At 34.8% G+C, this 25,475-nt stretch overlaps 1 long non-coding RNA gene across 3 annotated transcripts in view; it reads left to right on the forward strand.

Annotated features, from left to right (window-relative positions):
- The window catches only part of LOC307181032, a 387,448-nt gene extending 363,075 nt beyond the window's left edge, over nt 1-24,373 (forward strand). For all 3 annotated transcript variants that reach the window (XR_013825844.1, XR_013825845.1, XR_013825846.1), the window contains 2 exons: nt 10,915-10,996; nt 24,200-24,373. This is a non-coding gene — a long non-coding RNA (uncharacterized lncRNA). The remainder of the gene's footprint in view (nt 1-10,914; nt 10,997-24,199) is intronic.
- The last annotated feature ends 1,102 nt before the right edge of the window (nt 24,374-25,475 follow it).

The raw sequence follows: 25,475 nt of genomic DNA on the forward strand, positions 1-25,475 counted from the left end.
GTTCTTTAAGAAGTAACAGTAGAAAAGTTAGGCTCTTGGGACTCTTAATTTGGAAAACTTGCATTTCATATAACCCTAATAAAATGTTTTTGAATACTACTGTGATAAATTTCAGATTCTGGATAACATGAGGGGATGCTGGAGATTTGTGTTGTGTATGTAGAATCTACTGGGCTGAATAAACAATTTGATTAATAATGAATATGTAATAGCAGCACCTGCACCATTTCAAGCATCAATCAATGGCTTGATTAATGACTTTTAGAGGGATAAGAAGCAAAGTTTATTTTAAAAAGAATTCTAAGAAAGACGCCTGAAGGTGGCATAGTGATTGCACTCAAGAATCTTATGTTTTTGCCCTAATAGTGTGCGTACACGATCTAGTAATCCAAATATATTGACAGTTATTTAGAAAATATGAGCATATCTCTTTTTCCTTCTTAGAGATTTATTCTGCTGTGGAGTTTCCCTTCGGCTTTCTGTAGAAGTAATAATCGCCTTTCATGTGTGGGTACTTTAAAGATAACAAATAAAATAGTTAATTTTATTTATATGACCACTAGGAAAAGTAGGCACACATTTCCTTATTTCACAGATGTAGGAATAAAAGCTTGGAGAGCTTAAGCGCTCTGGTAAACAGCAGAGCCAGGCTAAGAACCTAGGTCAGCCTGCCCCTACAACCATGCATTAAATTGCTTCCTATGGGGCTGTCGTACCAGAACCTCTTTTAATGAAAGTGTTCTACACACATCAACAGACACTTAAGAACAATGGCGACATCTATCCTTTATTAGATGACACTAATTCTGCACTCCTTTTGGAGGAGGAATGGGTGTTTTATTCGGCTCTTTCTTCTATCTTTTCTCTGGCTCTGTCTGTCCTCAGAAAATGTGCATTCCTGTTCTCTCTAGGTCTTATGATAAACCTAGAGAGAATGGCTCTATCTCTGAAGTGAATGGATGGCAGTTACTCAAAGCTGTCTGTGATTGGGTGGGCAAGTATCAATGACCTAGGGGAATGCTAGCAAGCAGTTATAAGTGTAAGTCATATTCTCTAATTTAGCTTTTAATTGGCAAAAATACTGACATCTTGATCTTGATTTTTCTCACTCCTGAATGTATCTCTTAATTGATTCCAAGTGCTAGAGAAGAAGAATGGGGTGCTTTTGTTGGGCCCACTAAAATACTAACACTGACCTTAATTTAATGATTAATTTTGCTGACTATCTCTGTTGTGAAGATAATATTGGACACTTGGAAAACAGATAAGACATGTTCTTATAGTCTGTGAGTAAGAAATATACTCAATTTTAGTATCAATTATCTCTGATCCAAATAACTGAATTCCTCTGCCTGTTTACTGTTTCTTACAACCCCACAGAAAATGCTCAAAAGCTCCAAGGAATTTTTTTTTTCAAATATAAGGCTTGCAGATTGCTTGTGGCAGGACTTGACTACAGACCAAAATTTTGACAGATTAACTGGAATTTACACAACAGGTCAAGACAGATCTAGCAGCAGAAAATGAAAGGAATCCCAGAATTATGGGCAATTACCATCAGGGAGGGAGAGCCAACAGGAGACCTCAACAAGATGTGGGTAATACCTGAAATAAGAACACTATGTAAAGATAATTTAATAAATAACCATGAATGCAGGCAGGCAGTCCAGTAGTGGAACTCAGGATGGACTTCGATTAGTTGAGATCCAGCCTGGGTACCGAAGTAGGATTTCAGCCTTTAGAATGATAAAGTAGAGTAAGGTACACCCTGGTCTAGACTCTTAGTTAGGGACTCAGCATAAAATAAAGGACAAAGATCCAATTTATAGAAGGCAGAGTGTTGGTTGAAAGGAAAGGAGGAAAAGGTCAGTAATAGGCCTAGGTTATAAGGCTGCAGTGGCAAGTCTGATTGGTTTCTTGGTCACCAAGCTATGCATTAAATGATGACTTACTTGCTAATAGAATCTAATTCAGGGCTGAGCCTGGAAATCAGAGTTATATTGTCCTAGCTTTAAGGACTAGGGCAAGGAGCCAGTAAAATTATTACCACAATGTCCAGGGCAATGCCATGATTCCAGTGGGTGTTGGTGAACATTGGTGAAGAGATAGTCATGATATGGAGGGGAAAAACAAGCCTGGATTAGCAGACAGGAAATCTGAATTCTAAATCTGGCTCTTCCAATAACTAGTTGGGAAATCTTGGACAAGTCACTTTTCCTCCTTTGGATTTATTTTTCACACATATATAGTGAAGGTTTGGGGCCATATAGATCTCTCTTCATTCTTACCATTTTAACCTTCTGTGATAATATGGCAAATGACTTGTATCTACTCCATGTTTCTCTATTCAGGACAGATATTCTGAGATGCAGGCCTGACTCTACATGAGAACATACCATGCTTATATAACTAAACCAACATCTGGATTTGTATTTTTATTCAGTTGACCACACCCTACAGATACCATTAAAAAATAACATTCTTGTTTTCACTTCTTTGTCCCTCCCCTTTTTTGCCAAGATTAAAATTATACCACTGAATACCCACAGGGCAATATAGAATGAGTTTTTGTTCGTTTGTTTATTTTCCAACTGAAATAAGCATTTCATATTTCTTGGAAAACAGTGATAATTCTTGGCATAGATCATCTGCATTTACATTATTAGTAGGTAAATGTTAAACCGTATTTATTGATATGCTTCCCTGACTAATGAATATTTTATTTTCCCTCTGAATTTCATCCAAACTGTTATGGTTTTATCTCTTATTGGGTCTGCAAAACTTGATTTACAAATACTTAAAAGATGAAATATGTTCAGTGTTTTTGTCTTCCAGGTGCAGGAAGGAAAGGTAATGGATCCACTCTGTTTGTTCATTTGCTTTCTCTTTAATGTTATATTTTAGTTAGTTTGGGAGGATTTGCTGGCCAACAATGCTCTTCTAGTTTGGCAAAATTGCATCTGTTGGATAACACTATTCATGCCTCATTTGACAGTGTTTCACAATTTATAACATCGCATTGATTATGCAGTAATATCCCCTTGGTAAGCCTTGCAACTTCTTGACTCAGGGTAACAAGGAAATAACAAGAAAGGTTCATACCCCTGAACACTTTTGAGCTTTCAATAAATCATTTTGTTCCTTGTTTGCAAAGAATGCAGACATCTCACAACTATGGTATCCTCTTCTTTTACACCTCTTGGTTAAAGGGCCAGCACTTGAGTTTTATTTTGAAACGTTTATCTCTGTTAAAATGCATCTATATAATAACTCCTTGACTTTCAATTTCTAAATATTGCGGGAAACTAAGTGAATCAGATGGAACTATTAAGAATTGAGTCCTTATTTCATTTTTCTGTTAAGGATGATTTTCCAAAGTCAATAGTATAGAATGCAAGGACTGTGAGAAAAGAAATAAAAGAAAATGCATTCTAAGATGATTTATACATACTAATATTTCCATTTTAAGCTCTTTCAAGGACCCCTTGAAATATATATCTAACTATTATTACACTAACACCTGATCTTACCTTTTGAGCTTGTGGCTCAAAAGCTGAAGTACTGGGAATTCCCTGGTGGTCCAGTGGTTAGGACTCCATACTCTCACTGCTGAGGGCCCAGGTTCGATCCTACGTCAGGGAACTAGGATCCAACAAGCTGCATGGTGCGGCCAAAAACATTTTTAAAATAAAAATATATACAAATATATTAAAAAGCTGCCAAGTACTGTGGTTTCATAAATTTCATATGGCCCAAATACACACACACACACACACACACAACTGGATGACTTCTGTCATCTTATTTTTATTGTCAGTTGTCACATATTTTATACATTGAACAAAAAATGTTTATCCTAACACATTGTTCACAAGAATAGAAATCCTCAAACTTTTTTTTTTTTAACATCTTTGTTGGACTATAATTGCTTTACAATGTTGTGTTTGTTTCTGCTGCATAACAAAGTGAATCAGCTATATGTATACATATATCCCCATATCCCCTCCCTCTTGCGTCTCCCTCCCACCCTCCCTATCCCACCCCTCTAGGTGGTCACAAAGCACGGAGCTGAGCTCCCTGTGCCATGCGGCTGCTTCCCACTAGCTATCTGTTTTACATTTGGTAGTGTATATATGTCCATGCCACTCTCTCACTTCGTCCCAGCTTACCCTTCCCCCTCCCCGTGTCCTCAAGTCCACCACTATGGGACTTTACCATAAATTTTCTACAAACATGTGCATTTTTATATAAGGTATACCCAGAAGTGGCAGTGAGTCCTTAAATTATTATTAGCGTGGAAATGATGGCAAACTAAGTTATGTGATTAGGAGAATAATTTTGTAGTATATTACTTAAACTTATGTTTATATATATTTAATATATATATAAATATATATATTTCATAGCTTATATATATTTCATAGCTTATATATATTTCATAGCATTAAGATTATTAAGTTACTATGAATTTGTCTCATTAATGGATGGTAGTTTGTTTTCTGTTTTTTTCTTTTTTATCTTGAAGACATTACTATTCTAACGGTAATTTTTGGTAAGGGGGCTTTTAAAACTTGTTTTATTTCCATGAAACTAAAGTACTGGTTTTGGTTTCCATTTATTCACTGTACATTTAATATTGTGGGGCAATGTGCTAAGAGTTGGTGTACATGAATGAGGCACTTGATACATATTTGTTGCATAAATGTAGGAAAGATAGAGTGTCTGCCCTTAAGGTCCTTATAGTATCGTGAGTGATAGAGACAGGTACACAGGGAATTATAATACACAATAGTATAAAATTACATTAAAGAGGCCCCCAAAACAGACTTAAGTTGTCATGAAAAATTTCATGTAGAAAGTGTTTTTAAGTGGATAACCAAAGGATGATTAGAGATTTGCTGGCTGATGGCAGTAGGAATGCATGCGGAGGAGATGAAAAAGTTCCAGTCAAAAGGAGCAGTATGCATCCTTAGAATTTAGGGAGCTCATGCTGCATTTGAGGACTTCCTGAACTAAGTATGATCAGCTTAATAATCAGTAATGTGCAACACATGTGAACATACTCAAACTCATTTTTTTCCACTTCTAACCTATTTTGGATTTAATCTGACTTCCAGCAGCCAATCTCACAAGCAGTATCAAAGCTAGTTATGAGAGAATATGCCATGGCTAAATCCTTCATGGATAGTAAAAAGTTAGCTGTATCTTAGGATCACCTTGTCATCTTCATTGCTCTAGAAGAGAAGAGAATAATAGTAAAGAAACTGAAGATGGTGAGCATTTTAATAAATGCACAGATTCACATGCAGAAAGTGAGACAGTGCTAACCAGGGACATTCATAGACTATTGCAGTCAACTGAGTACCTTCACCTATTTTATTTCATTTTGGCTTTACAGTAACTCAGAAGGATAGGAGAGGATAGGTATGAAACACTAGTGAGTCTAGGGTGCTTTCTCAACAGCACATGTAAGGACTCAAACCAGGTCTTCTGCTAAGGCTTTTTTCCATCATAAAACATTATCTCTCCAAACCTCCCTAAAGCAGAGGAACAAATTATCATAATGTTTGGTTACTGGTCCTTTTCTGCTATATCTTTCCTGTAGGGAAAGAAATTTATATTCTGCCATATAAGCTATGACTATCCAAGTATGTGTGAATTGGAAGCAGACTGTTACAGGCAATAAAAATCTGTAGGCCAAGAATTGTGTGAGGTTCCGAGAGGGTTACATGGAAAGAAAGAAAAATGGAGTTATTAGATAAATTACATGAAACAACTGGAGAACAATCAACCATGTGGTACTAAATGAAAATGCAGTAGGCATCGAACGCCATATTGAAAGAATTAGGCTGCAAAAAGGCAGTTAGTTCACATATGGTTTAGATACAGATAAACAGTTTTGCAGCAAGCACAACTGATTTGTTGTCCATAGGAACTGAAAATGGTCATATTTCCTGGTAAAGCAACAAGAAAATGTCAAATTTTAATGACAGCAAAATACAATTAGAAAAGAATTATGCTTAAAGGAAAATCAGCTCATCTAGTTTACTTGTAAAATTTGGCTTATTTTAGTCTTTTCCAAGCAACACATGGTGCTGTATAAAGGCACTTGTTCTAGCTTACCAGAAGAAGGCATCATTGATTCCATTCACATTATTGCATTAAAAATCTATGAGAACTTTTTGTTCTACAAGAAATACAAAACAGCTGTAGCTATACAAGAAAAATGAAATAGTACAGTGAGGGATTTTTTTATTTCAGTTTGAAATGTGTAACACACAGGATTTGTTTTGATTTATCAATAAAACAAACAATATATAAGGTCGTGAGATGTACACACGGGAAATGGTGGAGACATTTGCTGATAGTAACAGTTCTGCTAATTGGTTCAATCCACAGGAAGCAGTGCAATCCCAAACATGCCAACTTTCTAGACAACAGAGTTTCTTTTTTTAATTAGCAGTGATAATAAATTAAGGTGACACAGGGCATCTTCTTATTATCAAGGGATCCCAGATGTATTTGTATTGTAAATGACAGAGTTGCTGCCACTGCCACCCAACTGTCCCCACAGGAATGAGTGGTTTCAGTGAGTGAAGGCAACCCTGAAAGGGTGTGCAAAATGTGACATTTATCTGTTGACTATTTGGAAATGATTTGATACCCCTGGGGCACATCCACCTCAAGTTCACTCTCATTGTTCTGTCACTGTTCTCTAAATGGACAGGAGCAAGCCTGAAAAGTCTTTATAAAAACCATCTTTCCCTCTGTGCTGAGGTCACATTTCCCTAGCCATGGGTCTATGGATAATGGGATCTGAAAGCCAGTGGCATTCCAGACTGTTTTTATTTTGGCCCATGGTAAGAAATAGTAAAAATACAATTTATATAGAGACTGTGTAAACACACACACACACACACACACACACACACACACACACACACACACTGAAAAAGATTTTAATGGAACTATCTTTTACTATTTGCAATGCTTGCTGACATTTTTTATTCTATTTCTTTTTTTAATTGCTGGTTGCAGCCGTTTAATTTATTTCAAGACTCACTAATGTGTTTCCACTTGCAATTTGTAAAATATTGGTCTAGGACGCTCTCATGCTGTCAGATCCACTGTTTCCAACCTATTTCTTCACTAGACAATAAAACAAAAACTTTAAACAGTTATGAATGAATGGTGTGTTGATGCTATTTTAAGGTGCATTTTGTACATTCCAAAGTATGGTATTTGTCTCTGACTTTGCTAAAAATTGTGTGGCTTAAATGTCCTATTAGAGATGATGATTTATAAAAAGCATGATTTATTGTCACACTTATATTTTTTTTCAAATTCTGCATGTCATTTGGCCATGCAAAGAGGTTGAGCCATATAAATCCATTGAAAGGCCTGACCTCTATTATGCAATTCAAAGATATTTTGGAAGATACAAATTAAGTGAAATGTATTAATGATCATAAAAATCTACAAATCAGGTATTGCCTATTAGATAGAGACATTAGTAGCTACTTTGAGAGATATGTAAACAATGATCTTTCATGATATCTTGTTTTGTTGCTTCAACTAGCAATGACAAATTCATATAGAAGAATACTCTGTAATTCATCAAAACCATCCATGAAAATCTCATGTGAAAAATCAACGCAAATTATATATTCTGAAACTACGTTATTGCTTATAGGTTTTGATGCCTATGGGGCCTCATCTTTTTAAGTTTTGTTTTCCCTTAACCACTAGAGTTTTCTCCTGGTTGTTCATTTGTTTAAAAAAAATAAACTGTGGCACAAACAGGTAACTAGTCTTGTTCAAGTTTAAAAGAATAAAAACCATGATAACTGTCACACAGTAGGAGATTAGTAAATGTTTAGTAACTTGATAATCATATGTAGACTGAATAACTAACCAAACAATTCTGAATCTTGGCCCTTTCTTTCTGGATTACATATTTACCCTTCCCCGTGATATGAAGAAAGTAAACTTTGCTTAAGCAAAACTAGATAAGCACTTTCCCCTATAAACTATAATCCTACCACCTCTCTGTTTCTCGTCTCAATGTTTTCAAATTTCACTGCTGCTCTCTTTTCTAAAATGCTCAATCTTATTGCATGCATTTATTCTGGGTTAGGAGACAATAACATAACTGATGCAAGTGAACATGATTCATTACTATATTTCACATCAGCCTAGTAAAATTTGATCAGATGTGGTTAGAAAAACTGTTTTTCAAGTGATACCTTTTTCTGATCTCTTACTTTGAATATGCATTAGGTTCTAGTAAAGAACTTCAAATTCTATATGCAAACAGATGCAATGCAAAGCTTGCTATATTAAAATATTTTGTATATATTTTAAGCCTTTTTTTCTTATTCCTGTAGAAGGATAGTTTGAACTTTCAGATATCATAAAAGTTGCAAATGGAAGGTCAAATGTTCAAATTATGGCCTTTGGGGGTGCAATTTTGGATATGTAATTAATACAGAAAGCTAATTATTACAGGGACATAATCTTGATTAATTTCAAAAGTGTTTTCTCTAAGTTCTTTTCTTGGGCTACCATATTCAGGCATATTTTACTGGATATATGCAAGGGACTAATGATCAAATAAACTATAACCTCCTAAATCTAGATTTACTTGGGTTAGGTAAATTCAGCTGTATGGTAATTCAAGTAATATAGAGAACTGCCTTTAAGAATTTCTCTTGCCTGGAGATGAGCCATTTCTTTGCCCCATATATTGAGGAGATGGACTGCAGTGCATATTAATGTGTTGGAACAATTCAAACATTTTAATTGGATGATAAAGAGTAGATTCTGAAGGGAAAGCTGGAGACATTTTCTCACACTAACCGTACAAAAAAGATCAATTGGATCTCAGATTTTGACTGGCTGAGGCCAAATGAATGAGTTAATTCGCTGCTACGCTTTTGCTGTTGTGAGTGGCCTACACACTCAATTTGAGACACAGCAGACTAGACTACAGGAGGTTTTTACTCAAACCTTAAAAATGAATTTTGGAGATGGTTTCTTTCAAGTCAGTCAAAATGGTGTTCTAAGTCCAGCATTGTGTCAAGAGTAGTCAAGTGTGGAACCATTTTATGCAGGAGCATACATTCTGGTCAGAACTGATGATTTGATATAAATCTGTGTGTGCACAATATGAGTTTCCCTTGACAATTTTCAAACTAATTCATCATGTAGTTTAACATAGCATCTGTTAAATTCAGTTATTATTTAAAATATTCTACCTTATGCATCCCAATTATAGAAGTTTGGTAACCCAAGACAAACAGAGTTTCAAGCAATTTATGGAGTATATGGACGCATTTCTATATCTCCTTTAAGAAATAATTATAGTTGACTTTACTTTGAGGGTGCTGTTTTAGCTACTCTGACCAATATATATTTTAACTTACCTAATTTCCATTCATTTTCCCAACTTGCAATTACTCCTCCTTTTTTTAAATAAATTGTAAATGTTATTCACCTTTTAACAGCTAGTCCTACTTCCTAGCCCTAACTCAGACAATTTAAGTTAATAATTTTATTCACAATAACTAACATGTAAGAAAACTGGAATAAACTAAAGTGAAAATTATGAGGCTAACTCAAAAAGCAAGTGACACAGACTAATAGCTATAATATTTGATGTTTATATGAATCATAAGTTTCATCACTGACTATTATTTCTCTAGCTTAGTTTTATTAGCATCCTTTGAGCCACAAGACGTTTTATCCTAATTCACATTTTTTCAGCTGAAGGTAATAAAAGCTTATTTTTATGCAACAAAGCATTGCTTTGTGACTTTGCTCTTTCCCTAATGATAGTGTCTTTCAGTCTTCTTAATACATTTGTGTTGCCCACAAAGGAAAAATGAATAATTTCTTGCAAATCAAAGAAATATGCACACAAGACCCCAAACAATTCCTCATTTCATCTTGAGCCAAAAATAATGCAAAGATGGAGAATAAAATTTAATGTTATGGTGACATTCTACTGACTTGTCCATTTTCTGGCATAGATTAGTCAATAAACTATCAATACAATTAGTAAAGGGCAAACAAAAGATAATCTCAGATGTCTCGCCACCTACTATGCTCTCCTCAATGGACCAGTTACGTTATTCATAAGAAAAACACAACTGGCTGGCTGGTTTGTCAATCAAAAGAGTGTAGAATCCCAATAGAAAAAATTCTGACTTTGGATGCATATGAATGATAGGATCCATTTCCAAAAAGAGGTATTACAAGCCAGTAACTGCTAAATTAACTTTTGTTTACAGTGTAATATTGGTAAAAAAATCAGTAGCATTCATGAAGCGATTAAAAAATACTCAATACAATATTGAACAAACAATGTATAATTGCGCTAATATCACTACTACAGCAATATGATGTCTCACAGTATTTGGCAGAGCAGCTCCAATAGATTTTCTGCATGTTGTCAGTACTTGTTTAAAAGTGTTTAATGCCCTGACCTCACTCTCCTGTATTCAAACAAGGCAAAGTGTCTTTATGTTTCAAATATATATATAATTATTATTTGGTTTGACTTTATATTTGATAAATTTTCTATAAAACCGTGCTCACTTAGTAGGAGAAAAGGTATATTTTACAATTAATCAAAATTTGGCAGCATAAAATTTGCCATGGGATGCTTGTTGTGGGCACAGTTTTAGGTTCTCTTTTTAAAGCAGTAACTATTGTCCCCAATTCAAACTGATTGACCTGAAGGAAAAGTGTTCTTAGATTCTTATGACCTTGTCCTTTTAACCTCCAAGATCTCTTCAGACCATTCTCTGAGAATATTTGTGTCCTAAAAATCAGTGTCATAATCATTGCCATTATTATTATTTTAATTCAGATATTTCTAAATTTGCACCCTCCTTTATTTTTTCTCTGTAGGATATTTCTACATGAGTCATGTACCTTGTCAACAGACAGTAGTAGAAATACCAATAGAAAAATGAAGACCTGGACTCCTTAGGTAAATCACTTAAAATCCATTGTAGTTTAAACATATTAGGGGTAGTGGTGAACTGGATAATTACAAGCTATTTTTCTATTTTAAAATTATATTATTCATATAATCCTCAAAATAATATCCCAAGGTACATATTATATATAACAGTTATATTTATGTCCATAGCACAATTGAAGGAATTGAGACTCAAGGAGTTTGTGACTTATCCAAAGAAGCATAGCAACTCAGCTACAAAGATTTTCCAGGGTTTATTTACTATAATTGCCTACATTGTTAGCAAAACTTACCTGTATAACATTTCCCAAGATCTGTTTTATAAAACATCATAAAATTATATAAATATGATATATCAGAGTTCAATTTAAGTTGCCTTTTTTGTTTAACCTAATATGACTTGCTTATGTTATATATCTTTGAATATATAATAGGTTAAGTTACTATTTTTCCAAAACATAGCTGTAAGTTGTAAATGTCATTTTGATACAGGTATTATGTAACATAGGTATTGAAATAGTCTCTCAATATCAATAGTTTCTCATTAACCAGGAAATGCAGATTTCGATTCCAAATCAGGAGCTCCAAGGGAATATTTTCTTCATCCAGTAGGCAAAACAATCTTTCATATATCCTGAGCTCATGTACTGTTTTGTTTTGTTTTTTTGTGGTACGTGGGCCTCTCACTGTTGTGGCTTCTCCCATTGCGGAGCACAGGCTCCGGATGCGCAGCCAGCAGTCATGACTTACGGGCCCAGCCGCTCCGCGGCATGTGGGATCTTCCCGGACCAGGGCATGAACCCGTGTCTCCTGCATCGGCAGGCGGACTCTCAACCACTGGGTCACCAGGGAAGCCCTCATGTACGGTTTTAGAAAATTTGGAAAACAGGTTGAAAATCAAAACATTTTGAAACCACGATTAATGGTAAAAAAAAGAAGTGGCTTCACAGACTGCGTTTTAGTTATACTTCCTCCTGCCTTGGCTTATCCCACATTCAATTCTGCCATTCCCTAGGGTCTGTCCATTAAATTTGAGAGAGTAAGATAGGTGTTTTGTAAGATATTAGTTGATGTTACCCAGAGCAAGAAAAAACACCTTAGCAAATGAAAGATGAATGAACTTATTGAAACATTATACATTGCTTCCAAGCACTAAATAGTAAGAGAGAGCTTCTCATCAAAAGGATAAATGTCTCATTATGACAAATTACTTTTTATTTTTTATAAATTGTGGACTTTTGGATTTGTTAAAGACACAAAAGGGTGGAAGTCTTATTCATTGCTTTCTTCTCTCCCTTCTGTTCTCAAAATGACTTCAAATGTCCTTCACTTCTCAGTGCCAGTAGTCTGACTGGCAAATATAAGAAAACAGGGTTGCCAATTTTAAACTTATGGAAGACTAAGGAATGCTTGAGAAAACTACGGATGTGAGGGACAAAAAAATTAGTTTCATTTGTACTGAATTGTTAAAGCTCTTTATCTTATAGCTATCAACATTATCAACTTCAGCCTACAAAATTCTCATCTTTTTCTTCAATCTTTAAAAGATATGTCAATTAGTTTCCTGTCCTGTGGTTTAGAATGTTGTACGTAGATTATAAAAGGATACATAATTGTCTTTTGCTGGCAGCATTACATGCATTTCAAAACATAGTTGGAAAAGATTAAGAAAGTGAGATGACTCATGAACCTTTCCTTGCCACTTTAACCTCCTTTGCCATTCCCTATTTTTTTTGAACAAGGGATATGAAACATGAAACATTAAACCTAGTAGCAGTCCAACATGACTTATTTTATAAAGTTAGTCTTACGTAAACTTTTTTGCCTTAGTGTAAGTGGCAGTCCCCATATCTTTATATACATTTCTTTGCTTTGTTTCTGAAAGCTTGGGTTCTCCCTAGATGTCTGTTGGTCATTAGTCAATTGACATCAGACTACTTTTACCCCTGTAACGTTTGCCTTTGACCTCATTTTTACCAGATGTAGATAATCAGAAAATAAACATCTGCTCTGAAATGATTTTCCAGTTTGATTTTGTTCCCTTCCACCTCACAGGTCAGTGGTTGATTCATAATGTGATGGGTAATCCTTTGTTGGTTTTCTTCTAGCATATATGTTGACTAACATTTGTTGTTGTCTTTCATTAGTCACTAACTGTTCCATGTGCATTATTTCCACAATTCTGATTTCACTGAAAGTTAGAAATAAAATATTTAGCACATAGTTCCTGGCAATAATATTTCTCAAAAAAAATTTAGCTACTATATAAAATAATATTATTTTGCCATTGTTGTCCGCCTTTATACTTACCTTAAGGATGTAATTTCTTTGTTTTTATAATTATTTTAGGTGTTAATAATACATTGAAAGGCTGGTGTGATTTAAAATTAGTCAAAATGACTGTAAATGTACAACAACCTTAAAAAGGAAAAGCAAAATAAAAATTTTAACAATTGGCCCTGGAGAAGATCCAGAGAAGGACAATCAAAACAGCCAACAGGGCTTCCCTGGTGGCGCAGTGGTTGAGAGTCTGCCTGCCGATGCAGGGGACACGGGTTCATGCCCCGGTCTGGGAAGATCCCACATGCCGCGGAGCGGCTAGGCCCGTGAGCCATGGCCCCTGAGCCTGCGCGTCCAGAGCCTGTGCTCCGCAACGAGAGAGGCCATAACAGTGAGAGGCCCGCGTACCACAAAAAAAATAATAATAACAAATATAATCAGATGAGGCATGTGCTTTCTGGTTGCCACAGACCCATACCTATCTATTGGCTTACTTGTCCATTTTATTCAACATAATGCTTCATGTATTTGGATGTCATAATCATGCACTTTCTTCTTTTGACAAAATATTACTTCAATTCTTCATCCAAAGTATGCCAATTCTTTTTACTATCTAGATCACATTCCTCTGGACATATTCCTGTTTCTTCATGTTCCTCTTAATATCTTATAATGAGAACTGGAGATCATAACTGGGCAGTCATTAGTGCTGCTCAGTGAGAATTGTTCCCCTTGGGGCACATGGTAGTATTCTATTTCCCTACCCTCTTGGAGTTTGGCCAAATAACTTACCTTGACCAATGAATTGCCAGTGTTAATGGTGTGTGTTACCTCAAGGTGAAAGATTCAAAGCCAGCATACAATCCGTCACAATCTCCCTTTTTCCTCTTCCACAATGACCAGAATTATTCTAGACAGGCTGCTCCATCAGAGTGAGGGCAACGCTAGAGAGCCCACGCTATCCACTGTGGACATATAACATGGGCAAGAAATTAAAATGTATTATTTTAATTCAGGCCTGGACCTGAAGTCTGCAGTTGAAGTCTGCTCACTTTATTTTCCCCACTAGGAGGATATTTCTCCATGTTGGGCTACCAAGGCTTGGGGGAGGAGTGACAGGGACGACAGGGATAATATCAAACTGTTTTTCCCCCTTTTCTTATTTCTGTGCTCCATCCAGGTGCTATAATCCCTTACCGGAAATCCTTAGCTCTTGTGAATATGTTTCTGTTCATGGATAGTTGTTCAAATTGATGTATCCGTGGGGAGAGGAAAGCTAAAACCTCCTGTCTACCATCTTGCAGATGTCACTATCGTTTATATTTTATTTTTTGCAGATAGGAATAAAGTGAATTGAAAGATTTCATAAATTCGGAGACTTGTAGGGGTGCAAGAAGCAACTGCTTCTCAACTCCAAACAGCAAAAGATAAAATCAAGAAATGCTTTAAATTACAAAAGCCCATTTAAATCATTCTTGTGATTAGACTCAAATTGAGGTTCTAGCTGTTGTACCCAATGTTAAAACCTTTCAATGAATTAAGTTAGCATCCAATAAACTCCTCCAATTGACAAAATGGCTCAGGGGAAAAGAATTAAATATTTGGCTCTTCCACCACAGGCTGATTGGCACAGAGTCTCTGCAATTATGTTGACAGGTAGATGCATGGGTACAAGAAAGTGAAGAAATATAGCAAATCTAAAGAAAGTATCTAGGGGGCTTCCCTGGTGGCGCAGTGGTTGAGAGTCAGCCTGCTGATGCAGGGGACACGGGTTCGTGCCCCGGTCCGGGAGAATACCACATGCCGCGGAGCGGCTAGGCCCGTGAGCCATGGCCGCTGAGCCTGTGCATCCGGAGCCTGTGCTCCGCAGCGGGAGAGACCACAACAGTGAGAGACCTGCGTATCGCAAAAAAAAGAAAAAAGAAAAAAAAGAAAGTATCTAGAAAATAACTGTGGGTGGAGACATGAGCACATGTACCCGACTGGAATCAAATATATGAAAAGCCTATTCAGTTCTAAAGAGAATTTAGTGCCAAAGGAACTGTAAAGGACTGCTTGTGACCTCGAAATATTCTAGTTTATCCTAACTGATAATTGCATCAGATTTGGTCTGAATATTGTCTAGTGGAATAAATCAAAATTATTGCTTCTCTTCTCATGAACTTTATACGACTATCAATGCTCATTAAATTTTACATAAATAATTATTCATGTGAAATATAAATTTTATTAAGTACAATTTGACAAATACGAAATATATTTAATGCATACATAATATTGATTTCATATAAGCTAAAGATATAAAAGGAATCAAAAAGGACCCAAATAAATTCCAGAGCTTCTTATCCATGTTGAGTTATTAAAAATTATGAATGCCTGATAGGCCTATCAATAATAATGGTGTTTCAGACAGACAAAAACTTGGGGGCCCTATTTGCTATTAACCTGACAAAGGACTGCAGAAGAAAAGATAGAAGAAAATCTTTGTGAAATGGAGTTATACAAAAATTTCTTAGATATGACACAGAGGGCATGAATCACAAAAGAATATAAATAAGTTGGTTATTATCAACAGTAAAATGTCTGCTCTTCCAAAGACTCCGTTTAGAAACTGAAAAGAAAATTCACAGGCTGGGAAAAATATTTGCAACACATTATCTGAGAAAGGTCTTGTATTCATTATATGAAAAGAACTCTTATAAGTCAATAAGAAATCAAACAACACAACAAAAAACAGAGATTTGAACAGACAATTCATCAAAGAACATGTACGAATGTCACATAAGCACATGTATAGATGCTCAGTCACTAGTCAGTGGGGAAATGCAAATTAAAACTACAATGAGATATCTTTAGAATGGTTCAAGATAGAAACAATTGACATTGTGAAGTGTTGATGAAGGTGCAGAACAATTGGAGTTCTCATACATTGCTGATGACAGTGCAAAAGTATACAACTACTTTAAGAAACATTCTGGCAATCTCTTATAATGTAAAACATACGTATACCATGTGACCCAACAATCCTACTAGTATTAAGTGAAATAAAAACGTATGTCTATAAAAAGAGTTGCTTGAAAATATCCCTAGCAACTTTACTCATTAGTCAAAAACTAGAAACAACTCCAAAGTACATCAACTGGTACATAGAATAACATATTGTGGTATATTCATACAATGGAATACTGCACAGCAATTAAAAGGAATGAAATACAACAACATGGATGAATCTCAAATGCATTATGATACATGAAAGAAGTAAACTCAAAAGGCTCCATACTACATGATTCCATTTATATGATATTTTGGAAAAGGCAAAATTATAGGGGCAGTAAGCTGTCAGTGGTTGTCAAGAGTGGAAGGTGACAGGTGAGGATTTACTTCAAAATGGCTCACAGGTTATTTTTGGTGTGATATAAATGTTTTATATAACTCTTAGAGTGGTTATATGCTGTATACATTTGTCAAACATGCTTATATACCTAAAGAGAGAAAATTTTACCAAAAGAAAAGTGTATCAAAATAAACCTGTTTCTAAAAGCAGTCTCGGTAAATTCAAGTTACTAAGATCTATGATGAATTATTAAAAGAAGTTCTGATTGTTTGATAATCATCTTATTGTGACTATTTATAGTTTTACAATCAGCCAGAAAACCTAAGTCCTTATCCACTATTGACCTGACAAAGAACTACAGAGAAATAGATAATACTTTGCGTATAAAAGAAATGGGTTGAAAGTTATACTAACTTCATAGTTTATCATATCTCCCTTCCCCCCTCTCTTCTCTCTTTCCTTCCTTCCTTCTTTCACTTTACAAGTACTTATCTGGTGCCTACCATTTGCCAGAAATCATTCTAAGCTCTGGGGATATAGCAATGAACAAAAAGATATGATTCTTGCCCTCTTGTTGCATATATTATAGGAAAATCACACTTAATAAGATCTCCATGAATGACAATTAAATGAATTCATTTCTGGTGCAACTTTTAAAATCTCAATTGTTATATTTGAAACAAGACCACACATTTCTATAGAAGAAAGAGCATAGAAATAATCCTACCTAACAACTCTAGGTTGCTCATTATACTCCAGAATTGTTACTTTTTTCCTTTATTAAACATAAAAGACATTTTCATGCAAAGCTTAGGTGGTACATACTTACCTGATCATTCTTAGTGCTTATCTGCTGCGATAAATCTGAAAAAAAGTCCAGGCAGTTTGTTTCCATTCATCAGAATAGCCATTACCTGAGGTAGCTATTAGAAGGCACGTGTTTCTCCTAATAAAAACTTTATGCTTTTTCCTTCTCTCTTCATTTCAAGATGATTTGTTTCTTTAAAAGCTTTTCTGCATCCAATTCAGGAACTATATATACTTTCATTGTCTTTTAGAAAAGTTTAGTTCCCACAAAAGTGAAATTACCTAAAACACATAGAATAGAAATTAAATATCTTATTACAGTCATTTATATATATATAAATATATATATTTATACATTGTAAATCAACTATAGTCCAAAATAAAATAAAAATTTGAAAAAAAACAGGTAAAAATACCATGATTTACTTATCAGAAAACATAGGCTGTGTGGGCCTTTATATATATATATATATATATATATATATCAACTTTACTCACTTTGCCCTTCTTAAGTAGAATCTCAAAGGATTACCAAAAGGAAGGACATCACACTATAACTTTGCTAGGTGAAGTGTGCATTTCTTTTATCTGTACAAGGGGATATAGTAGAACAGTAGGGAAGACTATGAGGTGTAAGGAGACAGAGAGAAGTTCTTATAAAAGAGAAAGCTACTTCCAACTTTCTACTGAAATGCTCATGAAGGCATATAAACGACCAAAACCATAACAAAAAATGATTGACAGATAGCTGCCATAATTTGTGAAGAACTTCCCTACTTATAAAGCTAATGACACAAGGTTCATAGAAATAATTAGTGTCTCACCTATGAACTATGATTTAGCTTTAAAGAAGATAAGAAGCTCATTTTTTTCAGTATCCATAAAGAAAGCTTTCTTGTAACAGCCACATTTGTCTGTTTACCTATTGTTTATTACTGCTTAAAGGCTACAACAGAATTGAATGGTTTCAACAAGAACAGAATGGCCCACACAGCCTATTTTTTTTTTGATAAGTAAATCGTGGTACTTTTTTTTACATTTGTTTTTTTTTAATTTTTATTTTATATTGGACTATAGTTGATTTACGATGTTGTGTTAATTTCAGGTGTACAGCAAAGTGATTCAGTTATACATATATAATACATATATCTCTTCTTTCTCATATTCTTTTCCCATTTAGGTTATTATAGAATATTGAGCAGAGTTCCCTGTGCTATATAGTAGGTCTTTGTTGGTTATCTCTTTTAAGTATAGTAGTGTGTATATGTCAATCCCAAACTCCCAATTTATCCCTCCCCCCTGCCTTTCCCCTTTGGTAACCATAAATTTGTTTTCTACATCTGTGAGTCTGTTTCTGTTTTGTAAATAAGTTCATTTGTATCTTTTTTTTATATTCTGCATATAAGCGATATATTATGATATTTGTCTTCCTGTGTCTGACTTACTTCACTTAGTATGATAATCTCTAGGTCCATCCATGTTGCTGCAAATGGCATTATTTCATTCTTTTTAATGGCTGAGTAATATTCCATTGTATATATGTATCACATCTTTTTTATCCATTCATCTGTCGATGGACATTTAGATTACTTCCATGCATTGGCTATCGTAAAGAGTGCTGCAATGAACATTGGGGTGGGGTGTATGTATCCTTTTGAACCATGTTTTATTTTTATTGGAGTATAGTTGATTTACAATACTGGGTTACTTTCTGCTGTACAGCAAAATGAATCATATATATATATATATATATATATATATATATATACACACACACATACACACACACACACACACACACACACACACACACACACACATATATACACTCTTTTTTAGATTCTTTTCCCATATAGGTCATTACAGAGTATTGGGTAGAGTTCCCAGTACTATATAGTAGGTCCTTGTTGTTTATCTATTTTATATATAGTAGTGTGTATATGTCAATCCCAGTCTCCCAGTTTATCTCCCCCATTTCCCCCTGATAAGCGTAAGATTGTTTTCTACATCTGTGACTCTATTTCTGTTTTGTAAGTATGTTCATTTGTACCATTTTTAAAGATTCCACATATAAACGATATCATATGGTATTTGTCTTTCTCTCTCTGACTTACTTCATTCAGTATGACAATCTCTAGGTTCACCCATGTTGCTGCAAATGTCATTATTTCATTCTTTTTTATGACTAATATTCCATTGTATATATGTACCACATCTTCTTTATATATTCCTCTGCTGATGGACATTTAGGTTGCTTCCATGTCTTGGCTATTGTAAATAGTACTGCAATGAACATTGGGGTGCATGTATCTTTTTGAATTATAGTTTTCCCAGATATATGCCCAGGAATAGCATTGCTGGACCATATGGCAGTTCTATTTTTAGTTTTTTAAGGAACCTCTATACTGCTCTCCATAGTGGCTGTACCAATTTACATTCCCATCAACAGTGTAGGAAGGTTCCCTTTACTCCACACCCTCTCCAGAACTTATTGTTTGTAGACTTTTTGATGATGGCCATTCTGACTGGTGTGAGGTGATATCTCATTGTAGTTTATATTTGCATTTCTCTAATAATTAGTGATGTTGAGCATCTTTTCACGTGCCTATTGGCCATCTGTATGTCTTCTTTGGAGAAATGTCTATTTAGGTCTTCTGCCCATTTTTTAATTGGGTTATTTGCTTTTGTGATGTTGAGATGCGTGAGCTGTTTGCAAATTTTGGAGATTAATCCCTTGTTGGTCAGCCATTCCTTTGTCATAGTGATTATTTCTTGCATTCTATCTATGTATCTATCTATCTTCATCATCACTGTCATCTATCTACCTATCTATCCATTTATCTAACTAAGCTGTTCATCTATCCATCTATCTAAACTGTCCATCCATCCATTTGGTAAACTTTAATCCCCAGAAAACTTTGCAGGTTCACTGGGAGAGCTCATATGTGATGCTCTTGTAGCAGCAGTCCCAAAAAGTGAAAAAAAGTCTCCCAAAGTAAAATGGGAATGGAAGAGCCAGTGTGGAATATACAGGTCAACTCTGTGTTTTAAATTCAAGGGAAAATTAGAGAAAAATAATCTAATTCTTACCTGGATTTATTTTTCTCCATTACTGTCTAATATATTTTATTTTATTTTTTAATAAAATATATTTTATTAAATATGAACTTATATATATCAAATATATATATGAATATATATGAATATATAATATATATTAATAAATATATAAATATATTTATTTATATATTTTTTGGCCGTGTTGGGTCTTCGTTGCTGCACATGGGCTTTCTCTAGCTGTGGTGAGGGGAGCTACTCTTTGTTATGTTGTGTGGGCTTCTCATTGCCACAGCTTCTCTTGTCGTGGAGCATGGGCTCTAGGTGCGCAGGCTTCAGTAGTTGTGGCGCACTGGCTCAGTAGTTGTGGTGCATGAGCTTAGTTGCTCCGCAGCATGGGGATCTTCCCAGACCAGGGCTCAAACCCATGTCCCCTTCATTGCCAGGCAGATTCTTAACTGCTGCACCACCAGGGAAGTCCTACTGTCTAATATATTTTAGTAGGTTTTTAATTATAACATAAGCTTCAGAAGAACAGATGTTGATCTATTTTTGTCTACGTCTGTAACTTGAGTACCAAGAACAATGCCTGGAACATTGAGATGTTCAATCAGTATCAAATGGCTGATTAAAGAAATGGTTCTATATACTGTAAAGGAAAAAAAATCTGAATAAAATCTGCATCTGTAGTTTGCCTGTCTCTGACCTCTACTGGAATCCAGTTTTCTTCAGAGGAAAGATGAAACCTTACTTGTCTGTAAATACCAAAGCACACATGACAGTGTCTGGTACATAAATGACTGTGTTTTGACTTAATGGAAGATTTATACTAAAAAAGAATGATAATCTTGTAAGATATAGGGAATGGAATAAAGAAAAATTATAAGAATGTGTTGCATTTATTCTTGTACCAATTTATCAATTGAAAAAATTTTTTTAAAGTGCCAGTAACTGATAATAATCATTGAGTCCTTACAAGGTCTAATTGCGTTGCTTATATTATCTAGTCAATAGCAATCCTCCCTTAGAACTCTGTCACCTGAGGTGGTGAGATTTTACTCATAGGGTTGTGCAGTCTTTCTCTTTGTCATTGTCTTTGGTGTTATTTCTTGTTTCTTAACCTGAATGATGCCCACTACTTTCCTTCTAATATCATGGATGAGAACTATCAAAGATTCTTCCAAGTTTTTTATTCTTCAATTTGAGACAGACTGTTTAAAGATAAATGATTAGGCTGATTCAAGAGGAAACACTTTTGCTCCTTTTTTTTCCACTGGGTATATGCTTAATGACTTTCAGGAATTCAGAAAATAATTAACTAATTTTTCTGGCCTTCTGATGGGTCTCAGTCTCAATACTGACCTTACAAGCAGCACTGGCAAAGTCTTAGTGATAGAATCTTTATTATTGATATTGATACATACAATAAGATGGATGAAGAGTTAATTGATGGTAGAATTTTAAGGGAACTAGTAATTTCTCAGAATATTTTAAGACATAATTTCCTTTATTCTCTGGAGTATCATCAGGAAAACTCCTACCTAGGAAATATTTATGTATTTTCTTACCAAGACTTACCAAAATCATTTAGAAGATTATAGAAACGTTTTAGAAAAATGGAAGATCACAGAAACATGCAGCATATGCACTGTCAACTCTTTCTTTTTTTTTTTTGCGGTACGCGGGCCTCTCCCATTGCGGAGCACAGGCTCCGGACGCGCAGGCTCAGCGGCCATGGCTCACGGGCCCAGCCGCTCCGTGGCATGTGGGATCTTCCCGGACCGGGGCACGAACCCGTGTCCCCTGCATCGGCAGGTGGACTCTCAATCACTGCGCCACCAGGGAAGCCCAACTCTCTTTAAGGGACAAATGCACAGTTTAGACATGGGTATTTGGTACCAATAAGACCTAATATTTCCTGCAATAAATCAATGGAAATGATCTCCAGTATGACAAATGTGACTAAAAAGTGTGCTCTAATTATGATATTGTTTACTGTTATCAGCAGTGATAATCAACAAACTTGATATTATGAAGAAGCTAAAAGAAAAATTAACTTGATTTCTTTTGGAACATGGTAGGCCACATTCCCAGTGATGGAGAGGAGAAACCCTTTAAAAATATTGATAACTGTCTTTTATTGACTGCTTGCTATATGCCTACTCCTTTGAATCCAATATGTTTTTAAAACCTCATACTGAAACTATACAGTAGGTAAAACTGTTTCCATTTTGCAGATAAAAACAACAACTGTAGCTTAGAAAAAGGCTAATTAATTTAGTTGCTAATACACATTCAGTTTGTGTTGGGTCAGGATTCAAACCAAAAAGTCTGTCAATATTTAAGCACTTAAGCACTTCACTTTACTTCTTTCCTTTCTAAAGTCATCCCCAGATACCTTCCATCTAGTCTACGTTGCAGCTGTATTTCTATCTGTTCCTCTCTTGCCTTCAGAGCTTTGTATGTACTTTTTAAAAAAATCTAACTTTTGGGGCTTCCCTGGTGGCGCGGTGGTTGCGAGTCCGCCTGCTGATGCAGGGGACATGGGTTCGTGCCCCGGTCTAGGAAGATCCCACATGCCGCGGAGTGGCTGGGCCCGTGAGCCATGGCCGCTGAGCCTGCGCGTCAGGAGCCTGTGCTCCGCAATGGGAGAGGCCACAACAGTGAGAGGCCTGCGTACCACAAAAAAAAAAAAAAAAAAAAAAATCTAACTTTTGACCTAAAAAAGAATTAAAACAACCTATTTGTGGCAAAATTTATATAGAGTCTATTTGTTCCGTGGAAAGCCTCTCTGACTCCCCTGAAAATGTTGGCTACCTGTGCTAGTACTCTCACAGAATATTGTGCATTTCTTCTTATCACACACTTTTGTAAAGATTATCTATTGTTCTTTTCAGGATTGTAAACTTCTCAGCTCTAAGTGCCATATTCAATTTGTTCACTATTGTATCCCCAGTCACTAACATAGTTTCTAAAAGATGGTAGGGACTTAAAAGTATTAGTTGAATGAAAGAGCAAGATAAAATTTGGGTATTCATATTATTAGTTTGCATTTGATTATATGCAAAATTAATTCAGCATAAAGTGGAGGTTTCTCCATGTTTTCAAATGCCATTTTTCAAAAAATGGGTTTGTTGAGTCATTAAAGAGGGTTCATTAGTGATAAGAAAAAGGAACAGTATGGTATAGAAGGGAGAGCACTCAGCATCGAGGTTCTTGGATATTAAAACTGTGAGTTTAGCTCCAAATCTCACTAGAAGGTAACTCTTGGAGAAGTCATTTCACTTTACTGTCATATATCTTATTTTAATCTAATAACGAGATGCATGTTTGTAGACATAGATATAAAATAGAAACAACTAGATCAAAGTGATGTGGCTGACTCTTTACATGTGAAAGTTGAAATTATTTGTCTAAAAAAGACAAGAGATTCTAAAAATGTTCCATGGACAAAAAGTTTTTAGGATTTTCCAGCGGCAAATGGAAGATATATTCATAGAACCCAAAACGCTTCTTAAATATTTCAAGATATAAATACTCTTAAATGTGTACACTTTTCACTTGAAAATACACTTCCTTTGATGAAGCACTCTTGTTTTTTCATCAACTGGCAAAAGGATCTTAGCCTGTAGATTCAATATATAAACATTAGCCTCTATTGTAGGAAATGTGGTAGGGATTTGGAGGAAAGAGTTCATGAATGAAATGGAAATACACCCTCTTTTCTTATTCAGGAACCAAAGACAAATGGTTGTGCCTGGGATTATCCAATCCTGCATTCTACAAAGGCAATTGTAAGTAAACCTTACCTATTTCAGGCCGCTTGTTTTAAGTCTCAGTAAGAACTGAAGAGCTAGTGTATATTGTTGTTGAATAAATAACAGAAAACCTGAAAGAAAGAGAGAAAGAGGAGGGAGAAATAGAAATAGGGAGAAAGAAAGCAGTCTTCAATCCACTGATCGTATATAATATATATGTATGTATATGTGTATATGTATGTGTGTGTATGAGTAATTTAATCTATGCATATGTACAATATATATTTTCTTAGGATTTACTTTAACCAAGAGATAAAATTAAAACATTTTTGTTTAGCATATTCATTATTTCTAGGCTAAAAAGATTTATCCTACCATCTGGAGCTACAAATAGGACTGTTCTCTTGTTGAGTTACTGTTCCTAAAGTAAAAAATCTCAAAATGATTGAAACAATATTTTGCACTTTATATGTTTCTTTTTAAGCTTATATATATATATATATATATATATATATATATATATATATATACACACTTCTTTAAAACAAATCTGTTGAATGACAGTTCAATATCTTTTGATAAGGATGTTGGTGTCTACCCTCTCCACCTCAACAGCTATTCCATGCTTCTTCTACTTAATTCAAACATTGAACAAAATAGCATGCAAGAAGATAAACAAAACATGTATATATATAATGTGTTTATATATACAGTATGTTTTATATATAGTATACAGTAGTATATAGTATAGTGTACTACTATATACTATAATATATAATGCTATGTATATAATAATATACATAACAATACTATATATACTATATATTCATATGTATATTCATATATATAATGCATATATATATATGCACCATTCGTATGCCATATATCAGTGGGCAGATTAATTTCAGCTCTGCTTTGTCCAAATTTATATATTCTTAATTAGCATGATTCAAATCATTTCTGGTATTACAGTTTTAGTATCTATTGCACATCACCAAACTGGTCCACTTATTCAAAATTTCAGTATTTTAAATGCATCACATTATTTAATAGGTCAAAAAGGGGAAAAATAAATGAGCAATTAGAGTCATTTAGTCATTTTTGTTCATCGAGAAATACTATTAATGTTCAAATCAGAAATAAATTTCATTCGGTATTTCATATGTTTTTCATCCAAAGGCTATGCCTCAAATTTTAGTATACAAATTTTCCCCCCAAGTACATGCAATCATATATTTTTTGGGAAAGATGC

Source organism: Stenella coeruleoalba (genome assembly GCF_951394435.1).
Source record: "Stenella coeruleoalba genome assembly, chromosome: X".
Taxonomy (NCBI): Eukaryota; Metazoa; Chordata; class Mammalia; order Artiodactyla; family Delphinidae; genus Stenella; species Stenella coeruleoalba.